Source organism: Haliaeetus albicilla, chromosome 5, assembly GCF_947461875.1.
Source record: "Haliaeetus albicilla chromosome 5, bHalAlb1.1, whole genome shotgun sequence".
NCBI lineage: Eukaryota > Metazoa > Chordata > Aves > Accipitriformes > Accipitridae > Haliaeetus > Haliaeetus albicilla.
This window is the reverse complement of record NC_091487.1, coordinates 16,715,293-16,725,935: the sequence shown is the minus strand read 5'-3', so window position 1 is coordinate 16,725,935 and position 10,643 is coordinate 16,715,293. Positions and strand designations below refer to the sequence as shown.

The window sequence follows — 10,643 nt, the reverse complement described above, 5'->3', positions numbered from 1 at the left end:
CCTGGTGGGGAGCAGAGGGAAGCAGGTTACAAACACTTGTTACTGTGCTGCTAGTTTTGATTTGGGAGAATTCAAATCAGTTAAACCAAAAGTTGTTTCTCTGAGAAAAAGAGCTGTTAACATCTTAATGGGTTACATGGTCAGTGTGTTTCTCAGCCCTAATGACCTTTTCCTTGCCTTAATTTTGCTAGCAAATCTTCAGATGGGGTTTATATTCTCCATTGCTTGTCCACTCTGAAAAAAGGAAGTTTATACAGTTTAAATGCTCTGAAATATTTGAAGTGCCTTTATTTGGGTCTGACGACATGGAGGCTTAATTTCATGTTCTGACTGAATTCTGTGATTCTCTTTAAAAAGTGGGCCAGAAATCTTTGGCAGGATTTTTCCAGGAGTCTGTCAATGCTAACAAAGTGCGTAGAAAACAGTCAAGTGTGGGAATGTGAAATCGAAGAGTTGTACCAAGGAAAATGTCTCCTGAGCTGGCACCAAGAATCCCGTCAAGGCCCTGTTAGTTCCTGCATCTAAGAAGGGCAATATTAAAAAGCAGAGCTGGCAGCCTGAGCAATAAATCCCTGTCTAATCTGGTCTGCATGCCCCTTCTGCAGAAAGTCGATCTTCCTACACAGGGTTTTTCAACATCTGTATTACAGGATTGTGTAAGAAAAAACCCCCCACGCTCATTAGTTATAAGATATGCATTACCTGTTAAAGAGTCTCTGTGAGCAATGGTGGAAAGCCAGTAAGGAAGGTGTCGTGGTTTAACCCCAGCCAGCAACTAAGCACCACGCAGGCAGCTGCTCACTCACTTCCCACGCACCCAGTGGGATGGGGGAGAGAATCAGAAGGAAAAAGGTGAAACTTGTGAAACTAAGAACAGTTTAACAGAACAGAAAGGAAGAAACTAATAGTGATAACAACAATACTAAAATGACAATACTAATAAAAGGATTGGCATATACAAAACAAGTGATGCACAATGCAATTGCTCACCACCCTCCAATTGATGCTCAGTTACCTCCCGAGCAGCGATCCTCCCAGGCCAGCTCCCCCCAGTTCATACACTAGGCATGACATCCCATGGTATGGAATACCCTTTTGGCCAGTTTGGGTCAGCTGCCCTGGCTGTGTCCCCTCCCAACTTCTTGTGCCCCTCCAGCCTTCTTGCTGGCCGGGCATGAGAAACTGAAAAATCCTTGACTTTTAGACTAAACAGACGAACGTTCAATTTCCAAAACCAATCTGCTGTCCTAAACCTTCACCCAAGAGGAGGTAGGGTTTCTTTGCTCTTCTTGAACTGGTCCTGGTGGGGACGTTTCACTGGAAGTGAGAGAGTAGATCAGGAGCAATGGTGGTTTTACTTAGAAAGACCATAGTACCATATAAAATTCGTGGTAGTCATAGGGTGTGGCTGAGAGGAGGGTACAGTGCTGTACATAATCAACAAGCATTTGTATCTTCAGTTTCGAAGATCACTTCTTAATCAGACAGCAGAAGTGCTTGCAAGACAGCAGGCTGCTGGCTTGTGCTCCCTTCTCTAGAAGAAAGAAAATCTTTTATGGGTCACTTTCATTCTCAAATGATTTTAACATTTTAAGATCTTTTGAATCAGAGTAAATAAATGTACTAGGCTTCCTTAAAGATGGAGGGAGTCACTAGAAACTTTTTGCTAGCTGTTGAAATACATACTGTAATTTCCAAAGTACCTTGTTTACCTTAAATATGTGCAGGTGGTGATGGTTTGTAAGGACCTAAGAAGAATACAAGGGCCAAGTTCAATATTAATTTTGAAACAGCTTTGCCAATTAAAGAAGTTAATTCTAACAAACAACAGAGAGACAATGATTTTTTTTTTTTTTTAAATTGTTGCAGCTGTTCTACATAAAAAGCCATGAGACTGCTCCTACACATACACTGAGATGCTGGCATGTGTGTCTGTGTTTTTGTAGTTATATTTCGTCCCTTTTAACATAAAGCTTGCACAGGGGGCTTACTTAGCATCTTTTAAAGATGAGCTTCTGTAAAATTTTACTTAGCATTTAACAGCGAATTGAGTCAAGAGGGGCTTTGCAGGAGTGTTGAATTAGAAAAAAATTAATTGAATTACACTTTTTTTGCTTGTTATATAAGCACATTCTTCAAAGCCTGAAGGATTTTATGTGCAATTTAGCCTCGAAACAGTGAGGTGGGGCGCTCGAATCTTCATTTTGCAGACTAATATAAACTAAAATAGAGAGAAGTGATTTGCTACTTGTACTATAACAGCTGTATATAGTTTTGGAGCCTTTAGTCTTAAACCTATAATCTAGTGAGTGAAAAATACATGCTTTTACAGGGGTATCTCAACAAGGCTTTTAGAGCTTTCAAATACACACCACAATGACTATCTTTGAAATACTCCTTGTCAGACAAGACTTCCCCGTTGAATGGTAATACTATGAAACCTAATGTTTCTGTTCTTACCCACCATTTCACTTGTCTAAAATCTAAGCAGCTCTTCAAGTAGAGTTAGGGTTTGGATTTTTTTTTTAGTTTTGGTTTGGGGTTTTTTTGCTTAAGGAAAATTTAGGTATTTGCTGAGAAGCTGTGCTTTTTGATTACTTCAAAGATGCAGTGCTGCATGAAGACTGGGTACATATTCAAAGCTTCACAGCTCGGAAGAGATCAGTTTTAGGGCTGGTATTCAAGAATGTCTTGTCCTGCTGACCTTAAAAATAGACAGAATCGGGGATTCTTCGGTATTTCACGTGCTTGCTCATCTGTCTGTGATACTCCACGAGAGGCAAGCAATAATATGTGGAAGGAAACAGGTGCGAGAAGACGACTGATACTGCCTGAAAGGAAGGCAAATAAACTAAAAATTCTCGGTGGCCCCAGAGGAAGGTTGCGGAGGGTCTCCTCGGGGAACTGCTCTCGGGTGGGGGGTTGAGCCGCCGGCAGCCGGGCGGAGTGGCCGCGGCCACCCAGGAGATGGTGCTGTTGAACCGGGGAAGCGGCGCAGCCCTGACCCAGAAGCATCTTTCAATGCGGTCCTCCCTGTTTTCCATCTGTGTTGCATGTTATCCTTTGGGGTCCTCGTTTTCTCTCGGTTGAAGAAGGTGTCAGTGTTGAACCCGGAGCGCACGCCGGTCCGGTACGTAATGCTATTCCCAGCCAGACAGCCCGACGCCCTCGATGGAGATGACGCTAGCGCTTGAAGGCGATGTTTTTCCCCCGGACTGCGTGGCTGGCGAGATGGTAACGCCGAGGCGGGGAGCAGCTTCACAGCTCGCTGCCCTCATCGGAGCAACTGCCTGAGAAGCGCCGTGCCAAAGCCAACCATTTGCCGGGTGCCCACCGCGTCGCCGCGAGGGCTGGGCAGCGGCGGGCCCGCTCGCGGGGGCTCCTCGGGGACCCACCGCCCGCCAACCTCCCCTCCGCCATCCTTCGTCCCCGCGTACACGTGTCTGGGCAAGGTAAGCGCGAGGGCGGCTCCCTCGCTCCACGGCGAGGACTCGAGCGGGGCCGAGCGCGGGGCGCGACGCCGTTTCGCCGCTGGCGTGCAGCGGGCGTGGGACGCGCGGAACGGAGGTGCCGCAAGCACCCGACGGAGCGGTGCGCGGCTCCGGGCACCCTCGCCCCGTGTCTCCGGGCACGAGGCACCCACCTCCCTCCTGCGCCGGTGGGCCACAGCGAGCGCATGGGTCTGCAGCCGGCTCGGGCTGGGAAAATTTGGGGCGGCGAAGGGGAATTCGGGTTTCTGTCGGTCTGGGGTGTCTCAGCAGAGCAAGGGGTCAGATGGCTGTGGTGACGTTTTCTGTTGATTTGGTGGTTTATTAGCATCTTCTGGCTGGGTTCAGAGGTTTCAAATCTGGCCAGAAAAGAACAGCAGGAGCTGGAACAGGTCAGCGGACGCCCTGGCAGTGGCTGTAGCAGCACGAAGTCACCAGGCTGGGTATTTGCAGAATATTCAATGGAAGAGTTCAGTAAAGGCCTTTTCCCCAGTTGCAGGAGGGCTTATGTCTCCGAACGTTTCTGCATGCGTAACCGGACAGTGACTGGGGTTTTATATGTGATAAAAATCAGCAGCTCTAATTCCCCAAGTCTTCTACTTGAGCTGTTTTCTAACATCTGAAGGGGTATTACCAAAATTAGGTCTTTCTACATTCAGGCACAGAGGCAGAAAGCAAGCCTACTGCAGGTATTTGAGTGGTTTACAAGGCCCCGCTAAGTGCAGCCGCCTTTCTGCTACGAAGCCATTTTGAGTTTGTTGCACCCAGCTCTCTGTGGTTGAAGTGACTGTGGCCACCAGCGGCAAAGCGGTCAGTGAGGAGCGAGCCATCCGTGGGGACGATGGCCAAACCACACGTGGTGTGGACCTACCAGGGAGGCCAGTGGTATAAGGATTTGAGGATTATGTCTGTTGCGCTGCATTTCATTTCCTCTCTTCCTAAATCATTAACAGCAATTCAATGGCCAGAGGCAGGCTGATTCCCCCCCCCCCCAACTACTTGCAAACAATAAATGATTTAAAGCTCAGCTGACACTTTGTGGGGGCTTTTAATGCATGAGTAATCATTTGGCAGTGCATGAGGAGGGAGCTGGGTAGGGAAGGGGTTGAGGAACTCTGTTGTCCAGTGGTAATTAGGTGTGGCAGCAGCAGGAAACCAGAAGAAAATACTGAAGTAGTATTCTAACAATTTAGGAAGGAGCATAACAGAAATAAAGTAGCCTGAAGCAAGCCTGTTCAAATACCCTTGCTTTTCATGTGAACCTGAGGTACAGTTCAGCTCGCTCTGCTGAAGAACTGTCAAGTTTAAGGGCTGGGGCTGGGTGTTGCTCAAGCCCAGGCCTCAGGAGCGAGTGCTGTGAGCAGGAGATGGTTTAGGGCTCAGGCCACGACTTTGACTCAATCAGCGTGGTCCTGCACCTCTCTGTCCCAGAAAGATAAGCTCTTCCTATGTATTAAAGGGGAGTCTCAGCAGGCACCAGACAGTAAGTTGCTATTTTCTTTTAGGGGCCATTTCGCACTGAACTCTTGGATAAAATAAAGTGCTAAGGATCGGCACGATGACTCAAACCTAGGAGACCTCTCTCCTCTGAGACCCCAAATCACCGAGCTATAGTGTCAGCCTTCCTTTCACCCCAGAAGCTCTGCGGTTCTTTCTGAGCCAGGAACCCTGTGCCAACAAGTGGGAAAGCGCGTGCTCTCATCTCTCCTGGCGCCTGGTGCCCTGCCTGGTAGCCGAGTGCTTCATTTGAGATGGGCAATGCTGGCTTGACCTCCCTTGCATGCAGCCTTTTGATGTCCAGAAGCAAGTACTATAATCACTATGCTGCTGCAGAAAAGCAGCTGCTACCACCAGGTTTTTAATTATATGGATTACACACTCCAGGTTTGCCAGTTACTGCCTAGTTTCTGCCTTTGGCAGGTCTAAAACAGGGAGTAGGTGCCTTTGTTTTTTTTTTTCAGCCTGGGCCAGAGCCATAAGTAGGTATGGAATTTCAGATCAAAATTCCCCCTTTTTTAGGTGCTTAAATCCTGATATTTTGTTCTTAATCTTAAGCAATATGCAGGAAGGAATTTAAGACAGGATTGCATCTGAAACTGCTAACAGACACGTTAATCTAATATGGTCCAGTACCTTAGTGGGAAATAAAGTACAGAAAAGTGACTGAAATTTGAACTTCAGAACCTCTGGGTTTTGGTCATGTTGAGACAGTTAGTCAAGAAAGTTCCTGAGGGAAGACTACAGGAGGAAAACCCCTTAAAGATGCCATGAATTCCACTTAAGAGCAATAATAGAGTCCAGAGGGCATGTATGTTGCTAACAAAAACAATACTAGGCAAGGAAAGAGGAAACCAGTACAGCTGAATGGCAAGGCTGAGGAGCTTTTTTTTTCAAATGGGAATCCTTCCAAATTTAAAAATCTAAGCTTAGCTTTCCAATATATTTGTTTATTAATTAGCGTAAAGGCTAGATGAAAGGGAAATTGAAAGGAAATATGGTGGACTGCAAACAGCTAAAGGTATAAAATAAGAATCCGTCAGGTTTGTCAGTCAGAAGAGTTGGAATAATTAATTGGCAGTTCAGAAACTGGATCACTGAAGATTAAAGGCAGAAATTAGAGAAGATAAAGCCATTGCTGAGAATCTAAATTATTTCTTTGCATCACCCTTCAGCACAGAGAATATCAGAGCAATACCTACTGGGACTTGCTCTTTTCTGGTAATCAAGATGTGTCAGAAGAAGAGCTGGAACAAATCGATAATTTAAAAAGCAGCAAATCATCAGCTCCAGATGGTACATTGAAAAGTTCTGAAGTAGCTTAGTACGAAATAGCTGATCTGCAGCAAAAATATGCCTTCCCTAATTAAAAACAGCTATTTCGTTGGAGAAGTGGAGGGTAAAAATTATACCCAAAGTTAATAACAGGATTGAGATAATTTGAGGAAGCGCACACTCTTTTTACCCAGACATACATTTCTGGTTTATAAACTGGTTGAAAACAGAATATAAAGTAGGAGGGAAAAAAAAGAAGGGGTGGAAGATGGTGTCATGATAGGATCTAAAGAGCAAGATTTCTGCAAAGAAAAATCGTGTCTCATCATTAATCTGTTGTAAACCCAACTAGGCCAGTCTTGTCATGGACAAAGAAGAAGCAACCACTGTAATTTAGATAAACCTCAAAGGACCTTTGGCCTATGTATGATACTGTGAATCAAAAAGAGGGGAGCTTGCTGTGTGTCTCTTGGCTGATGTGACCATGCCAGGCTGCATGTCGAAAAAGCCCTGACCATCCTTGGCATCTCCGTGTTGCATCAGTCCCACGACTTGTTCCTGCTCTGTGATGGTGTTAGCCCACCTATGTGGTACTGCTTTCAGCTGCCCTGGGAGGTGAGAAACCAAGAAAGGGAACAAGTGATCTGTTTCCAGCCTCTGAGAAAGGTCAGCCTCCGGTTGTTTGTGCGTTTGTTAGGTTTACTAGTCTGAAAAGGTGAATATTGTTGAGAAAGCTGACACAAGGCTTTTAAATTTTAAGTCCTACAGAGGATGTAAAGGCTATTCTGGGGAGCTGCAGGAGGGCAGAAACTAGGAGTGGAGGAGCATCAGTGTGGTGGATGCATACATGGGGAAAGAAAAACATTAACATAAAGTTAAGACCCTCCAACTTGTTAGGTAATGCCAGGGACTAGCTGAATCCTCTTTACCACTGTCAATGTCACTCACTAGAGGTAATTCTAGTACTATTTTTTTTTAAAAGATATCTTGAATTAGCTATGTAACAGGAGGAATTTGGTACTAGGGAAATAGAAAGTGAACACAGCAAAGAATCTAACTTCAGAAGAAGAAAGAAGAGGGAATGTATTAATTCCCCCCCCCCCCCCCCCCAATGCCATGCATAAATTCATTAGACACCGTTTCAATGTCAACATTGTTTAACAGCATCCCTGTATGTTTCTATTGAATACTCTGGATGAGGCAAGAGGAAAATATCATCAGAATCCAGATATTTACCCTTAACAATGTGGCTTTTTCTATCTTAATTTTATGCAAATTAGGATTATTTGTGGCCTCCTCATTGCACTCTTTGTTCCCATGTGCTGCCACAAAGGTACCCACCTGCTTCCATGCTGCCAGAGAAGGCTGACAAGCTGCCCTTGTTACCTGGAAAAAAAAAATCTCAGTAGGATTCTGTTGAACAGTTTTTTTCTGAAAAAAAAAAAAGGCCAAAAAGCCAAAAAAACTTTAACAAATATTTCATGCCCAGACCCTTTGTTAGTAGAAATTAGCAATTTTCATCAATTTCAACCAGTGGTTCTTTGTTCTTTTAGACAGACAACAGAAGTACTACTTTCTTGTTTCCATTTCTCCTTTATCCTTTGTTTTTGCCTGTCAGTCCTCCTCCATTTCTTCTGATCTCTGCTTCCATGTATTCTTCCCTCATTCCTAAGATCTCCCCTTCCTTGCCCCCCTCTCCCAGGTGTGTGATTCTGCTCTTACTCGTCTTCCTCTATACCGGCTCCTGCCTCCTCATAGCATTGTCAGCTCACAGCTGTACTGAGTCTGGTGCCCAGCCAGAGTCAATTAGGCCAGCAAAGTTAATTAGAAGGCATAGGATGCTCTGCCTCACTCTTGAGATCTGTACATCTCAACATCACAGTGTGCTCTGCTGATTAGGAAATACTGATTTTTAGTAACATTAAATGATACAAACTAAAGAAAAAAAAAAGAAAATATCTAAAGGCTTCTGGAATAACCCTGCTGGTTTTCTCTCTGCTCTGTTCTGTGCAATTCTTTTCATATCAGTAAGCTCCAGTATGCAGCACTTCTAGTGTTTCACTGGGTATTTGTTAGGGAACAGCATCAGCCACAAGATGCCTGGAGAAGTGCTATATTTATGGGTGATAAACTAGACTGTAGATTTTAGAAAGACTATGTTCCACCTTTTCCTTCAAATTTCCTATGCAGCCACAGAAGGGAGGAAAGGATGGTGCAGAGGTGCCCAGGACACTTTTAAATTAGCTAATTTAGATGCAAAATCAGTTTAGCCATGGCAGCATGGAGCAGAGCAGCATGGCTGATTCACTCAGCTCCCCAGCAGTCCTGAGGGTCCCACTGCTCAGCTCTTTCAGTGCTCTTTTCTACAAGAAAAGTCTCCCTTCTCTTATGCCATGGTACACTGTGGCTCATGTCATCACGCAGTAATCCAGCTGCTTGACATGACAGTTAGATGATATGCAGGCTTGTGGGCTTTTCCAGCTGCAAGATCCACAGTAGAGTTGAATTGCTAACAGTTCAGGGTCAGTAGGTTTGGGTCCTTCCTTTCCATTTAGGAAAACACCCATAACTGTCAAAGCTCAAGAGAACTAAGATCCTACAAAAAACTTGAACCACTTGTACATCAATGCCATAATCAAATGGTTCTTTAGAACTGATTGCCATGCCTGAGTCTCAGACCAACATGCAGTGATCTTGTTACTTCTACACCGGCAGAATAGCAGACAGTTCTGACACCACTTCCCATGCCCAAAACTACTTTGGGCTGGATAACACAATAAGATGTTGGTGATGGTTGCCTAGAGCAATTCTCAAAACCACTTCATTCATCATTAAGACAAAGAAAATTTTCCTCCTTGGTAGCAGGACTATAGAGTAGGAAATAGAGATTATATGCATGGTCTTGGGGAAAAGCTTTATGTTAATTATCAATAACATCTTGTGAACTCTTCTAAGATGTCCAAGTTGTGAATGTTTGGCTGGACTCCGGCTAGCAGAAGAATATAGCTATGTTTTCTGATCATCCTGCCAGAATAAGGCAAATTGTAACTATGCAGTTTGTGATTTTTTTTTTTTTAATTTATCCTCCCACCCCCCATTCCCCCCCCCCCGCCCCCCGCATGGCTTAAGGTAGGGTCTCTGAGTTGGTGGACAAGTTGTTTTTCATTTTTTACCTCCCAAAAAACTGGAGTGGGAGAGTGAAACTTCAGCTCTTGTGTCTAGAAGAAATTGCTATATAGTTTTCTACCTGGAGAAGCTGAAGTTAGAAGAAAATTAAAGCTAATTCTTCTCAGAAGAGGTGTATTATTTTGTCTGGTCAGTTACTGTGAGTTTGTTTTCCAGAACTGCTGAGTTCAGCTGGAACTTCAGGTGCTTGGTGACTTTGAAAATCATGCCCAGGGTTTCCAAATCCAGGCAAAGGGCCAGGATGGTTTAGGTATTCATTCTGGCCCTGAGGATGAAACAGAGGCTCCCCCTTTCAGAGGGACCCTCTTACTTCAAGGACTTCAGGGATTATAAGTACTGAAACCTCACTGTTTAAAGTCCTTTCCACTTTGAGGTAAGCTGAATTCCACCAGGAAATGGAGTCCCCAAGTTCAGCACAAAATGATGCAGTCCCAAATGGGACACTGCAACTGAGCCCTCTCTAGATTATTATTTGACACGCCATTTTTCTTGTGGAGATCATAAAAAGTGCATGATGGAGCTCTACAACATCTCCTCTAAAGAGTACTGGAAACTGGTAATCTGAGAGGACAACAGGATTCTATCAGCCTGAATTTTATTAGGTAGGCAAATCCTTGTTTCACTGTATCAGTAGCTGGGTTAATACTTCATTCTGTTCACTGTCCTGCTTTGATTGGAATTTCAAATGCTGAAGCCAATCTGATCATTGGTTTTTATACTTCTGCTTCCAGTTGACCACGCTATGGTGCCACCTTGCTTTTTCAGTCTAGATGTCTCCATTTAGATCTTTTGAAAACAAGTTTACGCTATTCTGGCATGCAGACCATTCCCAGCAAGTCCTGGAGACAGGTTTCTGGGGACTTACTTGACTTTGAGATGACATCCTGGAGGATGGAGGTATAGAGCTATAATTGGTTTCTCAGAGTTAATTTTTTCCTCCTATTAGTTGACCGCAGATGAGTGATTCACTCACTTAACTTTAGGTTGGCTCATGAGATTGAAAAGCCCTTACTTGCACTCATATTTTAAACGTCTCCTACCATTCCTTTATAAATAGGCAGTTGAATGGTAATAAGTTTGAACGCAAAGTACCTATTTTCTTTACCACATTGAAGTGTAGCTGAAAGCATTCAAAGTCTGGTGTAGCTGTTAAGAAAGTGATATACTGTTTTTCAAAACATACTGCTGCTTTTGTTG

The 10,643-nt window shown here is 44.3% G+C and overlaps 1 protein-coding gene across 4 annotated transcripts in view; it reads left to right on the top strand.

Moving 5' to 3' along the window:
* Window positions 1–2,950: 2,950 nt before the first annotated feature.
* TUNAR (TCL1 upstream neural differentiation-associated RNA) overlaps window positions 2,951–10,643 on the top strand; it is a 194,112-nt gene continuing 186,419 nt past the window's right edge. Inside the window, exon 1 of one of the 4 annotated variants that reach the window (XR_011324681.1) lies at window positions 2,951–3,452. The gene's annotated coding sequence lies outside the window, so the exon portion shown is untranslated. The remainder of the gene's footprint in view (window positions 3,453–10,643) is intronic. The other 3 variants (XR_011324680.1, XM_069783537.1, XM_069783540.1) reach the window with 3 other exon arrangements.